The sequence below is a fragment of the Ascaphus truei genome, chromosome 2 (genome assembly GCF_040206685.1).
Source record: "Ascaphus truei isolate aAscTru1 chromosome 2, aAscTru1.hap1, whole genome shotgun sequence".
Classification (NCBI taxonomy): domain Eukaryota; kingdom Metazoa; phylum Chordata; class Amphibia; order Anura; family Ascaphidae; genus Ascaphus; species Ascaphus truei.
Window position 1 is genome coordinate 207,730,712 of NC_134484.1, and position 27,560 is coordinate 207,758,271.

A 27,560-nucleotide genomic window follows, 5' to 3' on the forward strand; every position below is an offset into this window, starting at 1 on the left:
ACAGGCCCCTTTAGGGGGTGCCGGTATCCCTCTGCTCTGCTTGGTTTACAGGCCGCGATCATGTGATCGGGACCTTTAAACGCAGAGCACTCAGCACTCAGAAACACAGGCCAGACAGATTTAAACACACACACAATAGGGGGAGGTTTTTTTACATAGCTTGCAGGGAAGCTTAACGCACACACACAATAGGGGGATAGGGGGAGGGTTTTTTACATAGATTAGAGAGAAGGCAGGGCGTTTTAAAAGCGAGAATAGGGGAGGGGGTTTTACATAGATTTTATTTATTTATTTAGATTTATTTATTAATTGTGGGGCTGCTGTGCGTGAATTTTTTTTATTGGGGGTGAGGGGGGTGTTTGGCCCTTGGTGTGAGTTTACGACTTGCAGCAGCAGCACAATTAATAAATAAATATAAATAAATAAATAAATAAATGAAAAATAAATACATTTGAAATACATTTTTATTGATAGTGTACATGTGCAGAGGGTCTCCGGAGCAGAAGCGCACAGGTTTCAGGTCTGGGGACCCCGTGCCCCCCGAGATACAGGCCCCTTTAGGGGGTGCCGGTATCCCTCTGCTCTGCTTGGTTTACAGGCCGCGATCACGTGATCGGACCTTTAAACCAAGCAGAGGGCTACCGGCAGCCCCTAAAGGGGCCTGTATCTCGGGGGGCACGGGGTCCCCAGACCTAAAACCAACGCGGTTCAGCTCCGGAGACCCCCTGCACATCTACACTATCAATAAAAATGTATTTCAAATGTATTTATTGTCATTTATTTATTTATTTTTTGGCGGCTGCTGTGTGTCCAGTATTTTATTGTTGTGGGTTGCGGGAGGGTGGGTGAATGGGGGAGGGCTTGCGGGGGGGGGGGGGGGGTAGCGGGAGGGCTTAACCCCTTCATGACCGTAGCGGTATTAACTGCTACGATCGTGAAGGGGTTAAGTGCACCCGCAACCCCCCCCCCCCCCTCCCGCAAGTCCTAAACTCACACCAAGGGCCAAATACCCCCCTCACCCATCCCCACTACACACAATAAAGCGGGCACGATGGGTTAACCCCTTCATTGCCTTAGCGGCTATCCGCTATGGTAATGACGCAGCATTTTCCGTATTTTTAATAATACTGATCAGGAGCAGGGGGGGGGGGGGTCCCTGAGCATTAATTTCTGGCTCAGGGAACCCCCTGCTCACTGTACAATATTATTAAATCTCTCTCTGCTGCAAACACATCTCGCCCCCAGTATGTGCAGTAATTTACTGAACATGTACTGTAGAATAAATGCATAGTTTTATTTATTCGGGTTTATTACACAGTATACTGTATGGCCGGAAAACATCAGCATACAGTACAATATAATCCATCGAAATCCCCCCATTAGCCGTTTTCTTTTCTGAGGAAAAACAAAATGAAAAGTTTTAATGTACAGTAATGGTCAGCCCCCTAAAGAAGTTCCCAGCCAGCCCCACCAAAATAATACGGCAAAAATACAGTACTCACCATACTGTACAGTATTACTAAATTTCCCATTCAGCTTGCGCTGGCGCCGGCCCACTTCCAGTCCAGCTTTCATCATTTTGCAGCGGGACTAGCCCACCTGTAGTCAGCGGGAAATCGCTTAGGTACATGCAAGCTTCATCAAAACTGGCTGCGAAATCCATCTCAGATTTGTCACCGATGGCGGGACCATGATGATAAGCTGGTGCTGCTGCTGATTCTGGTTCTGGTTCTGGCGCATTGCTTGGCAGGGACTGTCGCTTCTTATTTCGTTTTAACATGACCCTTCGCCTTTTGCCGCCTCCATTATCATAGATACGGGAAAAACCCTGTGACACACACCAATACCCTCCAACAAATTGGGGCTCAATACGGTGAAAACAGGGGTCACTACATAACCTTTTCCTTATTGCATGCTTCCACAAATGAGGAGTTGGCGAAAATCTGTAAAAGTCATAATTTTCGATAAAATACTGATAAATTTGAACAACTGTTGCCATCTTATCCTCTGTTGCATTAATAGCGGCCCATATCAAATAAGCATAACTTCTGTCAGGTTTTTGGAACACGGGCTCCACTTGAACACTCATGTCTCTGTAGAATAGTGTAAGTGAAAATGATCTTTGTCTTTATTTAATACATTACTGTATGTAAAGCCTAAATTGATACATTATTTGCAACTCTCCCTTCAGTCTCAAGGACAAGTTACAATACTGTAGCATACTGTACTGGGATAAAGTATCTTTTTTTGGAAACGAAACAACTTGCAAAGGCCACACATTACTTAAGTCATGAGTTTATGCCATCTGGTGGACAATCGAAACATCGCAGCCTAGTAAATCATTCTCATTATCATTTAACAGATCAGGCCCCCGTCAGCCAGGCATGAACCGTGGCTGGGAAGGCAAACGCAACGAAGCATGCAAGAGGTGAGCAGCGGCGGATTCCAGGTTTCTGCCAGGTACAAACCAGGCATTTGCTCGAATAAAGTGTGTCGGTGCAGTAAGTACCAACCAGAAAACAAAATTTAAAACCAAGGCTAACCCTTACAATACCAAGGATTACATCTATCTAATTGTAAAAAACATTATACTGTACACACATTGAAGCATTGCAATAAACAACATACAGTACAGTACATCCCCTGTATTACCCTGCCTTGAGTGTAATCTGTGTAAAGCCCCCTTCCCCCTAATGTTTCTGTTAAATCTCCCTGCCTTGAGTGTAATCTGTATAAAGCCCCTCCCCCTATTGTGTCTGTTAAATCTCCCTGCTTGTGTTGCTGTGAGTGCAGTTTATGTAAATGTGGGGAGGGGGAGTGGGTTATAACCCCACCTCCTTGACTGTGATCTGTGTAAAGCCCCCTCCCCCTAATGTGTTTGTTAAATCTCCCTGCCTGTGTTGCTGTGAGTGCAGTTTATGTAAATGTAAGGAAGGGGGGGACGGACCCGATGTGCATACTGTGAGGTCTAACCACCCTCACCCACTACCCACATACTGTTACCCCCCCCCCATCCTGGCCATGGCCCCTCTGCTTCTGCAAAACAGACACAAAAATTAAAACATCCAAAGTAATGTCCCCTAACCCCTTTATCACCTTAGCGGTTATTAACCGCTACAGTTATTAAGGGGTTAACCCACCCTCACCCACCACTCGAGATGCCTACATAACCTCCCACACTAACCCCTCACCCCGTGAGGCCTAACTCCCTCAACCACTACCCACAAGGAGGCCTACCCACATACCGTTGCGGAACCCCCCCACCCACAGTACCCACAATAAAAACAATAGTGACCCACAATAAACCTCATTATATTTATTAAATACATTACCCACCCCCTGTGCCCCCCCATAAATACAAGATTTATCCTTTTACAAACAGGGTTCATAACGCAGCCCCACGCGAGTCCCCGGTGGGCTGGCGGGGCACCTGACATACCTACAAGGTACCAGCAGCCCTTTTCAAACAGGTTCAGGAGGCCTGCTGGGGGGTCCCGCCAGCACCATGGCCCCCAGGTGGTCTCCCTGGGGCACCGTGGGCCACAATTGGGTCCCCACGGTAGGCCCAAGGATGTCTGGGAGCCCTGGGTTAGACCCACAGGTGTATGAGGGGCCTCGGGTGGTTCCCACGGGGGTCTGGGGAACTCACGGGTGCTCACTATGGGTCCGCGGTGCCCCCACAGAAGTGGGACTACACAGCTTCATCCCCGCAGACTACGGGTCTGCGGTGCCCCCACAGATGTGAGGCCACCGCTTCATCCCTGCATGTGTCACCCGTGGAACCACCAGCCTGGTACCCGTGAGATACCCGAGGAAACCACAGGTGGTCTCCAGAGGTCTGACGCGGAACCACGGAACAAACCCTGAATGTAAAAAAAATAAAACTGGCCTATACATTCAATACATACACCCCCCCCCCCCCCAACACCTACAGTACAATAATGTGCAAAATAACTATTATCCGGATATGGATAATAGATTAATTGCCCATTATTAAAAACATTAACTAGCATATTCAAATAAATAATAAAGTGCTACTAACCTTATCAAGAAGAAGTCTCTGTCGCCAGCAACATTCTTGTCTTGTCCACAAAATACATTGCCAAAACAAAGCCAATACATTGCAATTACATTCAGATATCAATTAATCCCTTAAACACCTTATCGGATAATAACCGCAAAGGTAATTAAGGGGTTAAGCCACACTGGCCCGATACCCACCCTTCACCCATGAATTTGTACAGTTGCTTCATCATGCAACTATATATACAGTATATATATACACTATATATACAGTATATATATATATATACACACACATGATGAACCAATATACAAATAAATGTAGAAGGGTTATCAAAACCATACTGTACTACAAATAACACTTCTCCATACAGACACACTACATTACAATGAATTTCCTTTAATAATCCTAACTGATCATACAATCTAAATCATCAAATGCCAATGAAAAACCTCACATTCCAATCAATACATTGCATTTACATTTTATAAATGATGCATAAAATCTATGCACCATATACATTCTGCAAATGAATGTGAACAATATCATTGCAAGCTAAATACAAATACAGTACAGTACCTCCAAACAAGTCAACAATTTTAACCAATCAAGTAAACAAAAATCAATTAGCAATCATTATTTACATCCCTAAACAATTGACAGTCCATCCAGAACAATGAAACAATTAACTAATTCACGCCTCGAGCAGAACAATTCAGCATGTGAAAAAATATAAGTACCAACCGGAATACAAACTTTAAAACCAAGGCTAACCCTGAACACAAGCACACAATATCAACAATTACATCTTTCTAATTTTAAAATACTTTAAACACACAATAAAGCATAGCAGCATAGACACATTAATTTAAAACACATGAAAGAAAGCTTTTAAAACAACATCATTTCTTACCCTGTATGTATATATCTCTCTAGACATATATACATACATACATACAGTTGCAAAAAATGATATACCACAAAAAAAAAATACACATGTTAAAAAAGCTTTTAAAAAAATTAAAAAGTAAAATAAAATACATTTCTTTAGTTTACTTACCATTCCACGAACAGGAACCCATAAAATAATAAAACATACAAAAAAATAAACATTAAACTAAAAATCCAAATCAATCCACGGGTGTTCTATTTGTAATCCATCTTCATCTTCATCTGTATTCTTCTTTCTTCTATCTTCTTCCGGGCGGGGCGGGGTCTTCTTTCCATCTTCGGCCACGCCCTGGTCTTCTTTCTTCTCCGGAGGTCCTTCCTCCGTGGCGTCTGGCTTCAAAATGAGACGACATAGGCTTTTAAAGGCCTATGACGTCACATTTTCGTCATATGGTTCCCACGGCCCTGATTGGTGGGGTTATAACCCACTCCCCCTCCCCACATTTACATAAACTGCACTCACAGCAACACAGGCAGGGAGATTTAACAGACACAATAGGGGGAGGGGGCTTTATACAGATTACGGGAGATTTAACAGAAACATTAGGGGGGAGGGGGCTTTACACAGATTACACTCAAGGCAGGGAGATACAGGGGATGTACTGTACTGTATGTTGTTTATTGCAATGCTTCAATGTGTGTACAGTATAATGTTTTTTACAATTAGATAGATGTAATCCTTGGTATTGTAAGGGTTAGCCTTGGTTTTAAATTTTGTTTTCTGGTTGGTACTTATATATTGATTTTTGTTTACTTGATTGGTTAAAATAGTTGATTTGTTTGGAGTACAGTATTTGTATTTAGCTTGCAATGATATTATTCACATTCATTTGCAGAAAGTACACTGGCGACCAACTTTATTCTTAGTTGGCTAGCTCCGCGAATTTCAGAGTATAACGGTGATGTGCGGTTTTGTATCATTTTCTTCCGGGGTGTATAGCGTTATTTCCGCGGCAGTGATTTAAGCATTTTATTCCGGCTGGCTGCAATACTGCAATGCCGTGTAAAAACGCATGGGGGCGTTTGCGAGCTGTTGTCTTTGAAGCCGAGAAATTAATGAATTGTAATGCAGTATAAACTGTATATATACAGTATATACTGTATAATAACAACCCCTATGACCCCTAACATACACATACAGTACTGTATATGCACATCAATTATACTATAGGCCATCCCCTGGCGAGATGTGTTTGCAGCAGAGAGAGAACCGCTGCTCTCTCTGCGCAAACATCGGCACATTAAAAATTATTTAAAATACATTTTTATTCATAGTGTAGATGTGCAGGGGGTCTCCGGGGCTGAACCGTGTTGGTTTCAGGTCTGGGGACCCCCTGCTTCCCGAGATACAGCCCCCTTTATGAGGTGCCGGTATCCCTCTGCGTTTAAAGGTCCCGATCACGTGATCGCGGCCTGTAAACAAAGCAGAGGGATACCGGCACCCCCTAAAGGGGCCTGTTTCTCGGGAAGCAGGGGGTCCCCAGACCTAAAACCAAAACATTTCTGCTCCGGAGACCCTCTGCACATGTACAGTATGAATAAAATACATATATAAATAAACACTCGTTCCTTACCTTAGCGGCTATGTGCTACGGTAATGAAGCAGCATTTCTGTATTTTAATAATATTGTACATTTAAAATACATTTTTATTGATAGTGTAGATGTGCAGAGGGTCTCCGGAGCTGAACCGCTGTGGTTTTAGGTCCGGGGACCACCTGCTCCCCGAGATACAGGCCCCTTTAGGGGGTGCCAGTATCCCTCTGCTCTGCTTAATTTACAGGCCGCGATCACGTGATCGGGCCCTTTAAACGCAGAGGGATACCGGCACCTCATAAAGGGGGCTGTATCTCGGGAAGCAGGGGGTCCCCAGACCTGAAACCAACGCGGATCAGCTCCAGAGACCCCCTGCACATCTACACTATCAATAAAATGTATTTTAAATATTTTTTAATGTGCCGATGTTTGCACAGAGAGAGCAGCGGTTCTCTCTCTGCTGCAAACACATCTCACCCCCCCGGCCTATAGTATAATTGATGTGCATATACAGTACTGTATGTGTATGTTAGGGGTTATAGGGGTTGTTGTTATACAGTATATATATATATATATATATATATATATATATATATATATATATATATATATATGTATATATATATATATATATATATATATATTTACATATACATATATATACTGCATTACAATTCATGAATTTATGCCATCTGGCGGTCACGCGAAGCATTGCAGCCTAGTAAATCCTGAACCATTATTAATTAACACATCAACCGCGCGTCAGCCGTGTAATGCGCCTGGCTGGGAAGGCAAAAGGAGCCCGGCATGCTCCGGGTGAACAGAGTGGCATTCCAGGAACATGCCAGGTACATGCCAGTGATAACTAAGAATAAATGCTGCCGCAGCAGTATATGGTGCATAGATTTTATGCATCATAAATACAATGTAAATGCAATGTATTGATTGGAATGTGAGGTTTTTCATTGGCATTTGATGATTTAGATTGTAAGATCAGTTAGGTTTATTAAAGGAAATTCATTGTAATGTAGTGTGTCTGTATGGAGAAGTGTTATTTGTAGTACAGTATGGGTTTAATAACCCTTCTACATTTATTTGTATATTGGTTCATCATGTGTGTGTATATACTGTATATATATATATATATATATATATATATATATATATATATATATATATATATATATATATATATATATATATATATATATATATATAGTATATATATATATATCCACAGTGTATATATATATATATAGTATATATATATATATCTCCACAGTGTGTGTATATATATATATATATATATATATATATATATATATATATATATATATATATATATATATATATATATATATATATATATATATATATATATATATATGTGTGTGTGTAGGGATTGTTGTTATATATATATACTGTATATACTGTATATATATACTGTGTGTATATATATATATTTATTTATATTCATGTATTTCTTTATTTATTTAGATTTATTTATTAATTGTGGGGCTGCTGTTCGTGATTTTTTTTTATTGTGGGTAGCGGGGGTGGGTGAAGGGGTATTTGGCCCTTGGTATGAGTTTAGGACTTGCGGGGGGGTTGCCGGTGCACTTAACCCCTTCACGACCGTAGCAGTTAATACTGCTACGGTCGTGAAGGGGTTAAATGCACCCGCTACCCCCCCGCAAGCCCTAAACAACCACCGTTGGGGCTAATACACCCTTCACCCACCCCCGCTACCCACAATAAAAAAAATCACACACAGCAGCAGGACAATTAATAAATAAATCTAAATAAATAAATAAATACATGACTAGAAATAAATACATTTAAAATACATTTTTATTCATAGTGTAGATGTGCAGGGGGTCTCCGGAGCTGAACCGCTTTTGTTTAAGTCCGGGGACCCCCTGCTCCCCGAGATACAGGCCCCTTTAGGGGGTGCCGGTATCCCTCTGCTTGCTTTACATGCCGCGGTCACGTGATCGGGACCTATAAATGCAGAGGGATACCGGCACCTCATAATGGGGGCTGTATCTCTGGGAGCAGGGGGTCCCCGGACCTGAAACCAATGCGGTTCAGCTCCAGAGACCCCCTGCAAATCTACACTATGAATAAAAATGTATGTTAAATGTATTTATTTATATTCATGTATTGATTTATTTATTTAGATTTATTTTTTTATTTTTTGGGCGGCTGCTGTGTGTGATTTTTTTTTATTGTGGGTAGCGGGGGTGGGTGAAGCCCCAACAGTGGTTGTTTAGGGCTTGCGGGGGAGTAGTGGGAGGGATTAACCCCTTCATGACCGTAGCGAAAATAACTGCTACGGTCGTGAAGGGGTTAAGTGCACCCGCAACCCTCCCGCAAGTCCTAAACTCACACCAAGGGCTAAATACCCCCTTCACCCACCCCCGCTACCCACAATAAAGCAGGCACGGTGGGTTAACCCCTACATTACCTTAGCGGCTATCAGCTATGGTAATGAAGCAGCATTTCTTTTTTTTTAATAATATTGTGCAGGAGCAGGGGGTCCCCTGAGTTTTGATTTGTGGCTCATGGAACCCCCTGCTCACTGTACAATATTATTAAAAATACAGTCATGCTGCTTCGTTACCATAGCACATAGCCGCAAAGGTAAGGAATGAGTGTTTATTTATACATGTGTTTTATTCATACTGTAGATGTGCAGAGGGTCTCCGGAGCTGAACCGCTTTGGTTTTAGGTCCGGGGACCCCCTGCTTCCCGAGATACAGGCCCCTTTAGGGGGTGCCGGTATCCCTCTGCTTTGTTTACATGCCGCGGTCACGTGATTGGGACCTTTAAATGCAGAGGGATACCGGCACCTCATAAAGGGGGCTGTATCTCGAGAAGCAGGGGGTCCCCGGACCTGAAACCAATGCGGTTCAGCTCCGGAGACCCCCTGCACATCTACACTATGAATAAAAATGTATTTTAAATAATTTTTAATGTGCCGATGTTTGCGCAGAGAGAGCAGCGGTTCTCTCTCTGCTGCAAACACATCTCGCCAGGGGACGGCCTATAGTATCATTGATGTGCATATACAGTACTGTATGTGTATGTTAGGGGTTATAGAGATTGTTGTTATACAGTATATACTGTATATATACAGTATATACTGCATTACAATTCATGAATTTCTCGGCTTCAAAGACAACAGCTCGCAAATTCCCCCATGCGTTTTTACACGTCATTGCAGTATTGCAGCCAGCCGGAATAAAATGCTTAAATCACTGCCGCGGAAATAACGCTATACACCCCGGGAGAAAACGACACAAAACCGCACATCACCGGGATATTCTGAAATTTGCAGAGCTAGCCAAGTAAGAATAAAGTTGGTCTCCACTGTATGTGTGTTTATGGTTTCTTTATTCCTAGTTGCACTGCAAAAATTAGAGTGCTAGCTCACTCCTAGTAGTGTGAGTTAGCTACTTAATTGAATGGGGTTGTGATGTGGTTTGCGGTTTCACCTACTTCCCTGAATTCTAATGTGCTACAGTAATGTATCTACTTGCCGGTGTTTAAAAAAAACCAAAGTGGTCCATTGTGAATTGACCTTGGTACTGAAGAATTTACAATACTGTATCAAATTAGGTGATTCATAATAAAAACTAAATGCACTGTGTCTTTTTTACATAACTGTACTGGATTTCTCAGATCCTGCAATGAGTACACCGCAGTCCGTGTGCAAAAAGCCCGACATAACGTACACTTATTTAATATGGTCCGCAATTAATGCAGCAGATGATAATATGGCCACAATTGGTCAAATTTATCAATATTTTATCGAAAATTATGACTTTTACAAATTTTTTACCAGATGCTCGTGTGGAGGAAGCGTGCAATAAGGAAAAAGTTATATATCGATACGTGCTTTTTTCATATTGCTCCTGCACCCAGAGTTAGAGGAGGGTATTGGTGTGTTGCGCCAGATTTTTCCAGTATCTTTGACCATGGACACTTCAAAAGAGAAAGGTCATGGTGAAACAAACTAAGATTCATCAGTCCCAGGACAGGAATGGAACAGCGCCAGCGCCGGCACCAGCGCCAGCACCAGCACCGGCTTACAATAACGGTCTGACCATCAGTGAAAACCTGGTGACCGGCAACCCTTGCTTTCTGTCCCCGCCTGGATACCTGGAGCCTAAGCAAGATTTCACATACAGATACTAGCAAGCTTGCATGTACCAAAAAGATTGCCAGCTTCATCAGCTCTTAACTACAGGTGTAGCAGGTCCGCTGTCACCTGTCAACTACGTGTATAATCAAGAATACGGGACTGGTGGCAGTGGCTCACGCGCCAAACGATTGGCAAAGTCTATGGTGAGGGTACAGTACAGCTGCTGTATTTTATTCTGTTTTTAAAATATCAATACATTATGCGCACACAGTCAAGCGATTAGTTACTGCAGATCAGTCCGTTCTCCTGTAATCAATCGCTTTGCTTATGGATATTTACTTCTCTTATTTTAGTCACAATTCGAGAAAATGTACAGTAGTCAAGCAATATCATTGGCTGAGCAGCTTCTACAGTAGATACTGAACAATTGGTGGACAGCTAGGCGCATGCGAATACTGTATGTCTCATTGGAACCTTGTTGAAACGCATCATCAGGTGTATGTGAACAAGAGACGCCCCCGACAAAAATTATTGTGGGGACTGACTGAGGGGACTGAAAAATATTCGACTTTGTTTTATTTTATTGTAGTTAAACATTATGTTATAAATTTTGAACAACAGAACAATCTACAGTATCAGCAGCAATAACGAAAAATATAACATACGGTACCAGTAATAATTTTATTTTTTCCTCAGAAAAGAAACTTTGTCAAGTGGAGAACGGCAAATGGAGGTATTTTGATGGATAATATCGCTTTTTGTAACATTGTAAAAATCAAAGTTCTGCAGGCAACAATTTAGTGACAGTGCCATTTTTATTGATTAGGATAGAATAATTGTGAGCTTTATAGTAAAACCAAGAAAAGAAGCACAGGAGCGCACCAAGGTAAGGAAAAATTGTAAATGTAATAAACAATAAGGCAATAAAATAACTTACATGTAATTAAGAATAAATGAGTATCCAGGTCAGCGAAATGTTCAACAGATCGGCATCATCATCAGCCAGACAGGAGGGGCAATTTCAGTTCCGTTTATGTGGAGAACCCGTGCGCTGAGACTCACTCTATGGCACTTTCAACAGGAATCGCCTCCGCATGTATGCAGGTAGTGGCGTGGTATCCAAAGCTATTGCACATGTGTGGAAGGAAAGCCCCCTGTAGGCGTCTGTGGATGTCGGGTTCGATGGAAAATCGTGACAGGAAGGGTACACAACGGTGTAAACTGGCCCCCAAAGATGGAAAAGGGAAGCTAGTTGCACAGTTCACTCACGACGCGCTCCGTATAGTAAATATACTTCATCAGGCGTTTTATGCAATACTAGGAAGCAAGAGCGCAGACTGAACTTTCTTTGAGCTTTATAGAAAACCTTAAAAAGTATGCTGCTGTTTTCATATACAATACTTTTTTACATACTGTATAAGAAACCCGAAAAATAAAAAATGATAATCTTTTATTCTATACAGTATGTATTTATTCTACAGTATACAGTATGTGTATTCTATACCTATACAGTATGTACAGTATTGTTTTAATACTGTTTTGATTTAATGCGCATGCCTACAGTACAGTATGTCTCATGGAACCTTGTTGAAACGCATACTGTATGCCTGTCATCACATTTATGCGCATGCGTGTACAGTATGTGAACAAGAGACAAGTAAAAACATTTATTTATAACTTGTGAATATTGTTATAAAAGGTGACACAAGGAAACAATTTAAAAGAATCAATATTTTTTCTATTTATTTGGAGTACAGTAAAAACATTTATTTATAACTTTTGAACAGATGAACAATCACGCAGCAAATTCGATCCCCATCAGTTTGTCCTTCCAGGGACGAGCCCTTGTGTGCCTCAAAATGCCATTTATGGAGTCTCTCACGATTCTCATTAAATGATCGGTAATTGAAAAATAGCGCCGCAATACCTATAATAACCACAATAGTTCTCCTTAAGTTTTCAGGAAGAGTCTTTTTGATGCAACTACCTTCGTAGTTCACGTTGTGGGTCCATCCGCAGTGCACGTCGTAACTGACGTGGTGTTTGAAGATGTACATGACATTTCTCTGGGCGATACCAGCACTTGCAACCCTATAGTTCTCCCTGATTTGCTGGGGCAGGTTGCGCAAGCTAATGTCGGGCACTGTTTCAATGCAAGCGTGTGTGGGTTTGATTCTGGGAGTGGGTGTGCTTCTTGGAGCGGGTGTGCTTTTGGCAGCGGGCAAGGGTAGGCGGTTTGGAAGGATGCTTTCCTCCTGTTCCTCCTGTGTTAGTCACCTTATCTGTGTTGTCATCTCCTGGCGTTATCTTGATGGGGTTGTCATGTCATCCTCGTCAATGGCATACATGTACACATATTCTTCAGATGGTGGGGTGCGCTGGTGATGGAAGGGTGAAGGTCACATCCATGCCACCTTCCTGCTCCTGCGTCTGACATACAGGGGCAAGAACTCCAAGCAAACTATGTATCCCCACTATGTCAGTCTCTATCTTCTCCATACGCTTATCCATCTTCTCCATCCGTCTATCCATATTTAGCATGGTCTCTAAAAGAAGATCGATCTTTACCACCATATAGTTCTCAGGGATATCGACACTGAACCCATTCAGCATGCGGGCTAAAGAGCTGGATCTTGTGCTAGGAGTGCTGTGGCCATCTGAGTGGATGGGTGCTGGAGCGGATGAGATAGGGGTTTCCTGGAGAGCAGCGTCTTCGATGGATCCAGGAGAAAGTGTCCTGGGGTTTCCTTGGAGAGCAGCATCGTCGATGGGTGGCATCCATTTGTTTTGCTTTTTTACTACATCAGGCTTCTTAATCTTTGGAGACTTCAGAAGGTTTTCTTTATTAGCCTTGCCCTTTCACTTTGGGTTTGCCTTGGAAAAGGCTCCCGCCTTTTGCTTCTTTCTGGCACGGCAGGCACGGCAGGCACGGCAGAAGCAAGTGGGTTCCTGCATCCGTAGAATTGGGGTTGATCCATGGATGCAGATGGAATAAAGCACAATGCAGTATCTGGACAAGAGCAAGTTCAGATACAGATCAGAGTGTGGTGGACTATGCAATTTGAGTCACCTTTTATACACTGTGTCCCTATTGTGATTGAGTTTCAGGTGTTAAAAGTGGGCGTACTGTAATGTGTACTACAACTTTTTTTCCGCATGCATGGCCACGAGGTGCAGGTGTTAAAAGTGGGCTGTTGCAGGGTACATGCAACCACACACGTGGGTTCTCTTGATAAGGCTTATTTAAGGAGCCTTAACAACATACAGCACACAAAAAACAAAATAGCTTCTCTTCAGCAGACAAAACAAAATAGCTTCTCTTCAGCATAGAAAACAAGGCAGCTTCTCTTCAGGATGCAGGACACAGACAGCTATCACACATGTACTTTGAAAAACAGACCTTATAGCAGTTACCTCTTCAGTATTTCAGTCCTGTCTCCTGACCAGCTAGTTTGCATGTGTGTACAGCCTGGGGTTTTTAAAACACCTTGATTATGCAGCTGGGGTCAGACTAATTAAGCAGCCCTTCTCAACTGAAACTTAACTTCATCACTGCTGCACTGCAAGCCTAAACATAGGTTTGCCAGGTATATGGCTAGTGACGTTCATTCATCCTGTCACATTCCTCCCCTGTTTGTGTGTGGCTGGGGCCACGCACGGCTGAAGCCCGATCATCCACCCCTTCTCTTGAAAATAAGTCAGCATTTGCATTTTCTTTTCCAGCCCTGTGCTGAATCTCAAATGAGAAGTGTTGGAGGGCCATATACCTGGTCAATCTAGCATTGGAGTCCTTCATATTATTTAACCACTTCAATGGAGCATGGTCCGTCACCAGAGCAAAATTGACTCCTTTCAGGTAATGCCTCAAAGCCTCGATTGCCCACTTTACTGCGAGGCACTCCTTCTCAATCACTGAGTGGTGTTTTTCCCTCGGGAACAATTTCCTACTCAGAAAAAGGATCCGATGTTCCACTACCTCAAATGTTGTGACAACACTGCCCTAGCCCTATCTCTGATGCATCGGTTTGCACTACAAAAGGCCAGTTGAAGTCTGGGCTTTTAAGGATGGGACCCTCTGATAGACATCTTTTTATGTCCTCAAAGGCTCTCTGACACTCCCTTGACCAAACCACTTGCGTAGGGGCACACTTTTTTGTGAGGTCCGTTAATGGGGCTGCAACTTCCGAGTAGTTGGGGATGAACAGCTGATAGTACCCTGCTAAACCCAGCAGAGAGCGTACCTGCGTTTATATTTGGGGGGTCGGACCTTCTTTCAGGGCAACTACCTTGACCTTACTTTTCCACCTCCCACTGCATACCATAAGAATTTGGTTTCCGCCTTACCTAAGGCACATTTCTTAGGGTTGGCTGTGAGCTCTGCCTTTCTTAGAGATTTGAGGACCGCTTTCAGCCTATTTAGATGGGCCCTCCAGTGTTTAATTTAAATGACAATGTCATCTAGGTAGGCTGCGGCTTAAGCCCTATGGGGTCTCAGCACTTTATCCATCAGTCTCTGAAATGTGGCTGGGGCTCCATGCAGTCCAAATGGCATTTTCACAAACTGGTATAAACCCATGGGAGTGGCAAAGGCTGTTTTGCACTTGGACTTTTCCTCTAAAGGTATTTTCCAGTATCCTTTTATTAAGTCCAGCGTGGATATATATTCCGCGTTACCAAGGGCGTCAATTAACTCGTCCACCCTTGGCATCGGATATGCGTCAAACTTGGATACCGCATTGACCTTTCGGAGGTCCACACAAAATCTTACCTTCCCATCGGGTTTAGGGACCATAACTAGTGGACTACACCACTCACTGCATGATTCCTCAATCACTCCTAAGTGCAACATTTCTTGTGCCTCCTTCTCTACCAGGGCCCTACAAATTTCAGGCAACCTATAAGGACGGGAACAAACTTTTACCCCAGGTGCTGTCTCGATCACATGTGAAACTAAATTAGTTTGCCCTGGCAAATCAGAAAAAACATCATGGAATTGTGTAATTATTTCTAACAAGTCCCCTTTTTGTTCAGATGACAACTGTCTACCCATTGGGATTTTATCATCACCAACGATGTTCTCCCGTGGGGGCTGAGGACCCAAGTCCGTTTCCTCCTCCACCGGGTGCATCTTCCAGGGTTTCAGCAAGTTCACATGTTAATTTGTTTACCCTTCCTGGACCCTGGTTGAGCGATCTCGTAATCCACATCACCTGTGCGGCGGAGTACTTCGAATGGCCCTGCCATTTGGCTAGGAGTTTGCTCTCACACTGGGTAACAACAACATCACTTGATCTCCTGGTTGAAACACTCTCATACGAGCATTTTGATTGTAGCGTCTCTCCTGACTGTCCTGGGCTGATCTAAGATTCTCCCTAGCAAAATGGCCGAACACATCTAGGTGCTTCCTAAGGTCCAATACATATTGCAGGGTATTCTTAGAAGGGGACCGCTGTTCCTCCCAGGACTCCTTTAGGAGGTTTAGGATACCCCGGGGTTGGCGGCCATACAGCAATTCAAATGGAGAGAATCCTGTGGAGGCCTGGGAACTTCCCGCACTGCAAACAGCAGAAAGGGGAGAAGTTCATCCCAGGCTCTCTTCTCTGAATCTACAAATTTTCTCAGCATCCCTTTTAGAGTTTGGTTAAATCTTTCCACCAATCCGTCAGTCTGTGGATGGTAGACCTATGTCCTTACAGACTTGACCTCTAGTAATTTTAAGACATCCTGCATCAGTTTAGCCATAAAATTTGAACCTTGGTCTGTCAACATAACCTGGGGAAGTCCAACCCGTGAGAACAGCTCCAACAACTTGTTGGCTACTTGCTTCGCCGTTGCTGTTCTCAGGGGGAACACCTCAGGATATCTTGTTGCATAGTCAACTATTACAAAAATAAACCTGTGTCCTTTCGCAGAAGGTTCTAGAGGTCCTACCAAGTATACCCCAATCCTCTCAAAGGGAACTGACACCAAGGGTAGAGGAATCAAAGGGGCTGGTTTTTGTCCCTTCGGACTAGTTAGCTGGCACTCCGGACATGCCGCACATAATTTAACAATATCACGATGCATCCCTGGCAAAAAGAATCGGGACGAAATACGGTCCAATGTTTTATCCCTGACAAGGTGACCACCCCAAGGGACAGTATGGGCTAGAGTGAACACAGATTTAACATACGCCTTCAGAACCAATATCTGTCTGGTGACCTCCCCTGTTTGTGTCTGCCTATTCACCCTATACAGGATATCATTCGATAATTGAAAATGGGGCAATACTATCACCCCCTGTGCATTCAATATCTGCTCATCAATTTTTACCACTTTATCATACTGTCTAGAAAGGACTGGGTCTTCCCTTTGCCTCTGGTGAAAATCAGAGAGGTATAGGTCTGGTAAATCTCCAGGGCCCATATTCCCCTCCCTCTGGCCACCCCCAGCCATCACTTGTGACTTCTGGCTACTAGAATGGTCACCTTGAGACCCAGATTTCCACAACCAGTCCTGTTTGTCAGAGTGTCTTTGCTTCCGAGTCTTTTGAACCCGGTGTCTACTGGGGAAATGGTCTGCCGAGAAGGGGAACAGTTTGCTAGGGATCTCCTGAGCCATAGAATAAGGCTCCTCGTGAGAGACTGGAGCCATTAGTTCCGAAAAGAAAGGCCAGTCCCAGCCGAGCACAACCGGGGCAGGGAGCCAAGGAGCGACTCCTACTTCGAGGTAGGCCTCCTGACCTTTTACCTGTAGCCGGATTTTGGCCGTCGGATACCATTTTACATCACCGTGTATACATTCTATACTCCATGGGGAGTCAAAAGAACACACGTTAGGCGGTAACAGTTCCTGGAACACCAGAGTTTTCCGAGAGCCTGAATCTATAACGGCCTGGACGGTTTTTCCCCCAACCTGGGCTGGAAGTAGCCAGGGCTTGTAATTTTCTCCAGTGAGGCCGAGGCGACGGTCCTGCTGAAGGAACAATCCATCTGTGGACAGTCCACATGCCGTGGCCTTGTTCTCCACAGGCGGAACATGGAGTGGGTTCCCTCGCAGGAGTGTGCCACGGATAGCACTCCGCTGGACCGTATACTGGAGACCAGGCATCTGGTGAGTCCTGTGGGCGACGTCCTCGGAAATTCCTCTCATTTGGTGACAAGCCAACATCAGGAAGGGGATGAGGGTCTCGGTGGTGCCCGGCGTTTTGACTTCTTCCTTGTTTGAAGGACTGCTCCTTTCGTGGCACTTGGCGGTTGCGTATGGAGGGGCCGTAGTTTCCCCGTTGTTCCAATCTCCCTCTTTGGGTATCCGCAATTGCTGGTGAAGTTGGATCCGTCGGGCACCAAGGAAGTTCTCAACCAGTCGGACCACCAAAGCTACGGTTTCAGCAGCATGGCGTTTTACCCACGAGCGTGCGGAAGGGGGTATTATCTGTAGGAATTGTTCCAAAACCACTTGCTCAAGAATTGCCTCCTTAGTGCGCTCCTCGGGTTGTATCCAGCGAGTACACAAGTCCAATAACCGCTGAGCGAGGACCCGGGGTCTCATCTTAGCGTTGAACTTCAGGTTCCGGAACTGCTGCCGGTAGGTCTCTGGGGTAATTCAGGTAGCCACAAGTGTAGAGATGCAGCGCACAGCAAGGAACTGGATCCACGGGACAGCAGGAGTTTGATAAAAATAAAGTTCTTTATTGAAAAAACATGGTGCAGACAGGCATGGGTGCAAGGAAAAAAGCCTCTGTCTCTAACGCGTTTCACGCCTGTGTGGCGCTTCGTCAGAGAGTACAGTTAGGTGTGCCATACTAGCCCTCTTATAGTGGTCCCAATTAGCTAAATTTGAAACCTCCGTGAAAATTCTTAAACCGGAAGTGACGCGGCTATCTAGTTACACCGGAAGTGACATGTCGCAATGCGCGAGTCACTGTTGTTTACCGGCTGACTTTGCCTTATTATGCACATCATCTAACCTCGTGGGGAGACTGACAGGGTAAATAGCAATGGAGGTTAAAGTCAAACCGGATGATATAAGGGTGCTTTACCAAACCGGAAGTGACGTATCGCTATTGTGTGCATGACAGCTATTTGTTTATATGCTGGCTAGGTAGTCATAGCGACCTGTACACAAACCCTGAGGGAGGAAAAAATAGATAATCAAATGAGGGAAAGTATGGCACAAATATCTTGCTAAATGGTCATTTGGCCTTCATAAAGCAAGATATGTTAAAAACAATTGTTACATGTATACAGTAATATCATATCCGAGGACCTCAGCATGTATTATTAATTAATAAACACAATAATTTATATAACAAAGAGCTATATTGGAGCAAGAACAAAAGAATGAATAATACTAATCAGATTCAAAGAGGTACAAAGAGATAACTGAATATCATGTAATAGGAGAGCGTTTAAATCTAAACCAGATACATAAACAAAATAGTGTATAATTGTTATAACAGTAATTGCTTTATTGTAAAAAGTGTTTCAGTTCCCAGTCGGTATTTATACCCCCAGGTGTTAATGACCCGAGGGTATAAATCCAAAACATTTCTCTCTGATTCAAAATCAATTCTCTATTACCTCCCCTGATGTGTTTGGGGATGTGTTCCAAGGCATTGAATGTGAATGTTTCTAAAGAACCATGTGGACAATCATGAAAATGTTTAGCTACCGGTAAGTCTAGATTATTCTTTTTAATAGAACGTAGGTGTTCTGAGATTCTAATTTTTAACGGACGAATTGTCCTTCCGATGTACATTTTCCCACATGCACAATTTATTTTGTATACTACATAGTTTGTATTACATGTTTTACATAGTTTGTATTACATGTTTTTACATAGTTTGTTGACGATGAGGATATAGACCTAACTATGTTCTTTAATAAATTTGAAAAAGCCCTATCTACCGACATACGTCTGTGGTGGGACATCACTACATTAGAAAACTACAGATTGATGAAGCGAATACCAAGGGGTTTAAGAATAACAAAAACACCATCCTTTGGATTCCCATCAAAGGAATTTGAATCCAAATGGATTAGATTACTAGACGAATGTTCCTTCAGACTGATCGATTTAATAATAGAACATAAGATAGAAGAGAAAAAACTCACATCAAAAACAGTGACAGACCTACAATTGAACTTAAAAAATTTAATTGATATGGATGACTTTGATGACTGTGATGAAAAATTAAGCAAACATATTAAGACCATGGAGCAAGAACTTATGACACAAAAACAAAAGAAGTATGAGAGAGATAAGATGGATTACGTCTTTAATCAAGTTTATATGTGGCAAAAACCAATATCACATAGAAATGCCAATAAAAATAAGAATCAGAAAAGAAATCCACACAGAGAGAGAGAATGAAACCAAATCCACACCAAACAAATCCATTTTAAAGAACAGATCAGAACTATCCAGCATGTCAGACACATCAGACATTGAAATACGTCCACCATCAGTCTCCTTTTCAAGAGGTTCAGACGCAGAGAGGTACTCCCGTGACCTGGGGGAACAAGATAACAGATCATCAACATCATACACACGGAGATATGAGTCATCCTCATCATATGAATCCAAAGCCCCAAAAAACGGTTTAGAAAAACAAGGCGCTCGGCCAAAAGAAAAAAGAGAAAAGAAGAGAAAGATGGACACTTAAATATTGATAATAACAATGTCATTAATATCTCTGGGATACCATTAAGTAATGAAGAAAACAAATTGTTAAATAAGGGTCTGAACTTCGCTTTGAATGATAACTTTGATCTTTTCTCCACTGTTATTGATGTACAGAGGTTTATCAGAAAATTGTCTTTAAAAAAATGGTTTACAAATAAAAATGATGCCACTATTACCTTGTCTCCACCAGAGGCTCCTAGTTCCATCCGAGAGCCCCCGATGGATACAATGTTTCAAGAACATCTTTCCTTCAGAGAATACACTAGTATACAAGACTTAACAGATCTGCTTGCAGAACATGAGGAAGAACAAGTAGAGGATGTTACCACATTCCTAACACATAGCAAACATTCAGGTTTAAAAAACAAATCACTTTTTTGTCCCACATACAATAAAGGACCGTTTTTAGAAACATTTCAAAAATTAGTCAAACGTGACTTGCAAATATTAGCTAAGGGATACAACTTCTCCAATATAAGACCTGACAACCTTACCAAAATAGAACGTAACACACTACATAAATTAAAAACAAACGATGAAATAATCATAAAAAACGCTGATAAAGGCGGAGCGATCGTAGTGATGTCGAAAGAACAATATCTTAAAGAAGCCATGAAGCAACTTAATGACAGGGTTTGTTACCTTAGATTGGAGAAGGATCCCACCACCATTTATCTGTCTGAACTTAACACTCTTATTGATCTAGGTAGAGAATTTCGGGTATTATCAACTTAGGAATGTCAGTATTTGAGTAATCGTTTTGCAACCTTACCGATATTTCACCATCTCCCAAAGATCCACAAATCTCTGGATAATCCACCAGGGAGACCAATCATCTCCAGCATTGGATCTTTGGGAGATGGTATATCGAGATATGTGGATGTTTATTTACAACCTCTAGTGAGAGCACTCCCCTCCTATCTCAGAGATTCCACTCACTTACTCACTATGTTAAATAAAATCACTTGGTGTCACAATTATTTCTGGGTAACACTAGACGTGACATCATTATACACGATTATTAGTCACAAATTAGGCATTCAAGCAGTCACTCACTTTCTTAACACTTCTAATTTACACACGCCTCAAATCACATTTTTATTAGATTATATTATTTGTCTTTTACAACACAATTATTTTCTGTTTAATCACCATTTCTATCTTCAAAAACAAGGCACGGCAATGGGGACTTCTTTTGCACCTTCGTACGCGAACTTATACATGGGATTTGGGGAAAATATTCAAATTTTTGGTGTCACTAATCCCTTCCGCAACAATATTATTTTTTATCGTCGGTACATTGACGACCACATTCTGATATGGAGGGGAGATTACACTACACTACAGGAATTTATTATTTATCTTAACAATAATTGGTTTAATTTAAAATTGACTTCATCAATACACATCAATCATATCAATTATCTAGATATCAATTTATATATTGACACTGATTGCAGAATCCAGACAAACCTGTTTCGTAAACCTAATGCCCGCAATTCTCTCCTCAGGGCTAACAGTAGCCATCCGAAACCACTATTACGTGGTATTCCAATCGGACAATATCTCAGACTAAGAAGGATTTGTTCCACTGAGGAATCCTTCTTGGAAGAATCTGAGATATTAAATGAGAGATTTAGAAATCGAGGCTACCCTGAGGTGGATATTCAATCCGCATTTGAAAAAGCTCTAAATACAGAGCGAGAACAATTATTAACTAATTCTACAGATAAACACAAAAACAGGAGATTAAGGGAACAAGGTTCAGAAACACCACTCTTTATTACAACATATAGTAATCAGGCAAAACTTATCAAACAAATTGTAAATTTGTAGAATTGTGCACTTTTTTGGCGGCTGCTGTGTGTGAGTTTTTTTTTTATTGTGGGTAGCGGGGGTGGGTGAAAGGGGTATTAGCCCCAATGGTGCTTGTTTAGGGCTTGCGGAGGGGTAGCGGGAGGGCTTAACCCCTTCATGACCATAGCGGTATTAACTGCTACGGTCGTGAAGGGGTTAAGTGCACCCACAAACCCCCCGCAAGTCCTAAACTCACACCAAGGGCCAAATACCCCCTTCACCCACCCCCGCTACCCACAATAAAGCGGGCACGGTGGGTTAACCCCTTCATTGCCTTAGCGGCTATCCGCTATGGTAATGAAGCAGCATTTCTGTATTTTTAATAATATTGTGCAGGAGCAGGGGGTCCCCTGAGCATTAATTTCTGACTCAAGGAACCCCCTGCTCACTGTACAATATTATTAAAATACAGAAATGCTGCTTCGTTACCGTAGCACATAGCCGCTAAGGTAAGGAACGAGTGTTTATTTATATATGATTTTTATTCATACTGTACATGTGCAGAGGGTCTCCGGAGCTGAAACGTTTTGGTTTTAGGTCTGGGGACCCCCTGCTTCCCGAGATACAGGCCCCTTTAGGGGGTGCCGGTATCCCTCTGCTCTGCTTTGTTTACAGGCCGCGATCACGTGATCGGGACCTTGAAACGCAGAGGGATACCGGCACCTCATAAAGGGGGCTGTATCTCGGGAAGCAGGGGGTCCCCCGACCTGAAACAACGCGGTACAGCTCCAGAGACCCCCTGCACATCTACACTATCAATAAAAATGTATTTTAAATAATTTTTAATGTGCCGATGTTTGCGCAGAGAGAGCAGTGGTTCTCTCTCTGCTGCAAACACATCTCGCCAGGGGACGGCCTATAGTATCATTGATGTGCATATACAGTACTGTATGTGTATGTTAGGGGTTATAGGGGTTGTTGTTATACAGTATATATATATATATATATATATATATATATATATATATATATATATATATATATATATATATATATATATATATATATATATACATATATATACTGCATTACAATTCATGAATTTATGCCATCTGGCGGTCACGCGAAGCATTGCAGCCTAGTAAATCCTGAACCATTATTAATTAACACATCAACCGCGCGTCTGCCATGTAATGCTCCTGGCTGGGAAGGCAAAAGGAGCCCGGCATGCTCCAGGTGAACAGAGTGTCATTCCAGGAACATGCCAGGTACATGCCAGTGATTAGTAAGAATAAATGCTGCCGCTGCTGTAGCTTCATGATAGGAACCTTTAGTCAGATATTCCTGGAAGAAAGCCAAACCCTGTCTCCTGGGGTGTACTCCGGAACCTGGCGTCGAAGGCGATCTGCCTGGAGTTTCTGTCTCCCTGTTGCCACCTTTAAGTTCTCCTGGATCCTAGTCCATAAGTCTCCGGGAGATACGCTTGTCAACCGCTGGTACTCCTGAGGATAGCGAGGAGAACGGTAAACGGGAAGGATGAAAGCCACAATTTATGAAGAAGGGAGATTCCTGAGTGGAGTCATTGCGAAGGGAGTTAAGAGCAAACTCGGCCCAAGGAAGCAGATCCACCCAGTCATCCTGTGCATCGGTTATAAAACATCGGAGGTATTATTCTAGGTTTTGGTTGACCCTCTCCGTCTGCCCATTGGTCTGTGGGTAGTATCCCGAGGAGAATTGTAGTGAAATACCCAATTTTCGGGAAAAAACTCGCCAAAATCTTGACACAAATTGGGAACTCCGATCAGAGACGATGGTTGCAGGCACTCCGTGAAGACAAAAAAATTCCTGAACGAAAACATCCGCAAGCCTGGAAGAATTCGGAAGACCCCTCAAGGGAACAAGGTGCGTCTGTTTGGAAAAACGATCAATTACCACAAGAATCGTATTCATCCCTTTGGAGTTTGGGAGCTCTACGATGAAATCCATAGAAATATGGTTCCAGGGCCGGTCTGGAATGGGTAAAGGAAGGAGAAGGCCTGCTGGTTTGACCCGGGGTACTTTGTTGCGAGCGCATGTGCCACACGCTTTTACAAACTCCTCCACATCCTTAGCCCTCTCTGGCCACCAGAAGGTACGTTGAACAAGGTCGTTGGTTTTCCGTATCCCTGGATTTCCTGCCGTTTTAGAGGAATGGCACCACTCGAGAACCCTTTTGCGGTGTTGGGGGACCTTGAGCCCCCTCGGAGCTTGTGATTGCTCGGATCGAATTTTGTCCATAATATCAAAGGAGTTGGCGGACAGAATACATCTAGAGGGAATAATCATCTCTAGCTGTTCTCAGACTTGTCCTCTGCCAGGAACTGTCGAGACAGAGCGTCCGCCTTAAGATTCTTGGAGCCAGGAATAAAGGAGATGAGAAAATTGAATCGTGAAAAAAATAGTGCCCGGTGGGCTTTTCGAGAGCTCAAACGACGTGCCCCTTCTAGGTAGAGAAGATTCTTATGGTCTGTGAGTATAGTTATAGGTGTCTCTGTACCCTCTAAGAAGTGTCTCCACTCTTCTAATGCCAACTTGATAGCCAAAAGCTCCCGGTTCCCGACATCGTAATTCTGTTCTGCGGACGAGAATTTCTTCGAGAAGAAGGCACATGGGTGTAATCTGGCTAAGGGAGAGATGCTTTGGGATAAGACAGCCCCAGCCCCGATGTCAGAAGCATCTACTTCCAAAGTAAATGGAAGTTTAGGATCTGGGTGGGTGAGGATAGGGGCAGACACAAAAGCCTTTTTCAGAAGATTAAATGCCTGTATGGCGGTCTCAGACCATGAAGAAGGATCTGCACCTTTCTTCATGAGAGCAGTTATTGGAGATACCGTAGAAGAAAAATTGCGAATGAAGCGTCGATAATAGTTTGCAAAACCTAGAAAGCGTTGCACGGCTTTGAGAGTGGTCGGACGGGGCCAGTCCAAAATAGCCTTAAGTTTTTCTGGATCCATATTGATTCCGGAGTCAGAGATAACGTATCCCAAAAATGCCACAGACTTGAGATGGAACTGACATTTCTCTAATTTCGCAAAGAGATGGTTCTCCCGGAGGCGTAACAGCACTTATTGAACGTGTTTGATGTGTTCTTGAGGAGACTTAGGATGTCATCTAGGTAGACGATAAGAAATGTATTAAGAATGTCCCGAAAAATCTCATTGACGAATTCCTGGAAAACTGCTGGTGCGTTGCACAGACCGAACGGCATGACCAGGTATTTATAGTGGGTGTCATGGGTGTTAAAAGCAGTCTTCCATTCGTCCCCCTCACGTATCCTTACTAAATTGTAAGCACCTCTTAAGTCCAATTTAGAAAAGATAGTTGCTCCCTGAAGACTGTCAAAAAGTTCCGGTATCAAGGGCAGTGGGTAGCGGTTCTTGCGTGTGATGTTATTCAACCCCCGATAGTCTATGCATGGACGAAGAGAACCGTCCTTCTTTTTGACAAAAAAGAAGCCTGCTCCGACTGGCGAGGAAGACTTACGGATGAAACCCCTCTCTAAATTCTCTGCAATGTAAGTGTTCATGGCTTTAGTCTCTGGGAGAGAGAGAGGATAGGGTCGTCGTCTTGGAAGAGGTGCCCCGGGTAGTAGATCAATAATAAAGTCGAAAGGACGGTGCGGAGGTAGAACCTCGGAACGTGCTTTGTCGAACACATCACGGAATTCCCAGTACACAGAAGGTAGGGAGTCAACCTTCTCTGGCAGGGTAGACAACCCACCAATCTTCTGGAAAATCCTGGTACATGTCTTGGCACAAGGAGCACCCCACTGGATAGGTTCCCGATCCGTCCAGTCGATGCGAGGATTATGGAGTTGAAGCCAAGGAAGGCCCAAAATCAGCTCAACAGAGGGAGTGTGGATAACATCGAGGGTAATGATCTCCATATGAACGTCGATGTACTGCAGTAGGAGAGGCACCGTCTGGAGCGTGATGAATGCCGGCTGTAGAGGTCGACCGTCAATGGCCTCCAGACCTACTGGCGTCTTCTTACTGATAAATGGAATATTGTTCCGTCTAGCAAAAGTCTCATCGATGAAATTGCCTGTGGAACCAGAATCAATGAACGCCCGTGCTTGAGTGTGAAACCCCTCTCCAGACAGTGTTATAGGCAACATTATCCTTGTGGGAAGAACGTCTTTGAGGATGGGAGAAAGTATCAATATTCCCAACGAAACTCTCCGGGATTTCATTAGGAGTTGGCGTTTCCCGGCTTGTGGGGACACTGAGGTAATATGTGACCGGAATTGCCACAATACATGCAGAGGCCAGCATTGCGCCGACATTGTTTCTCGGCAGCAGACAGCTTGTTACCTCCCAACTGCATTGGTTCCGGGATGTCTCCGCAAGGAGGTGTAGGAGCCATGAATGATGGAGCCAGATGCCTTGAAACCCGTTGACGGTAACGAGAACGTTTATCTCTCCGCTCATGCAGACGCTGGTCCACTCGAACACACAGACCGATCAAATCCTCTAGGTCAGTGGGACGTTCGCGCTGCGAGCTCATCCTTTAAGGATTCGGACAGACCTTGCCAAAACGCTGAAGATACTGCACCGACACACTTTATTCGAGCAAATACCCGGTATGTACCTGGCAGATACCTGGAATGCGCCGCTCCTCACCTCTGACAAGCCCCGTTGCATTTGCCTTCCCAGCCTGGGTTCATGCCTGGCTGACGGGCGGCTGATCTGTTAAATGATAATGATTAGGATTTAATAGGCTGCAATGCTTCGCGTGTCTACCAGATGGCATAAATTCATGAATTGTAATGCAGTATATATATATGTACTGTGCAGTATTGCAGCCAGCAGGAATAAAATGCTTCAATCCCTGCCGGAAAATAACTCAATGCACTCGGGCAGAAAACAGTCACAAACCTCAATACACCCGGGTATACCCGAATTCGTGGGACTAGCCAAGCTCGAATAAAGTGTGTCGCCAGTGTAGTGCTTCATTATTCCATCCCGTCTCAGCAGCAAGTGTGCGGAACTCCACCGCGTACCGGGCGATGGGTCAATCTCCCTGGGTTATGTGATGAAGAGAAGATGCTGCCATTAATTGCCATGCAGGAGTGTCGAAAACTCTTCGGAACTCCTCGACGAAGAGATCGATGTCCTGTGTGAGGAGACCTTGTTGTTCCCAGATGGGAGAAGCCCATGCCAGCGCCTCGTCAATGAGAAGAGCCATGATGTAGCCGACCCTGGAGACAGAAGAGACAAAACGAGAGGGCGAGAGTCGAAATTAAATGAGGCATTGGTTAAGGAAGCCCCTACATCCTTGGGGATCCCCAGCATAGTGTTTGGGAGCCGGAATACGAGGTTCCAAAGCAAACGGAGGTGCTGGAAAAGCGGTTGCTGAGACTGTGGAAGCCACGGGTGAAGGTGGCCGACTGAGAGCTCGG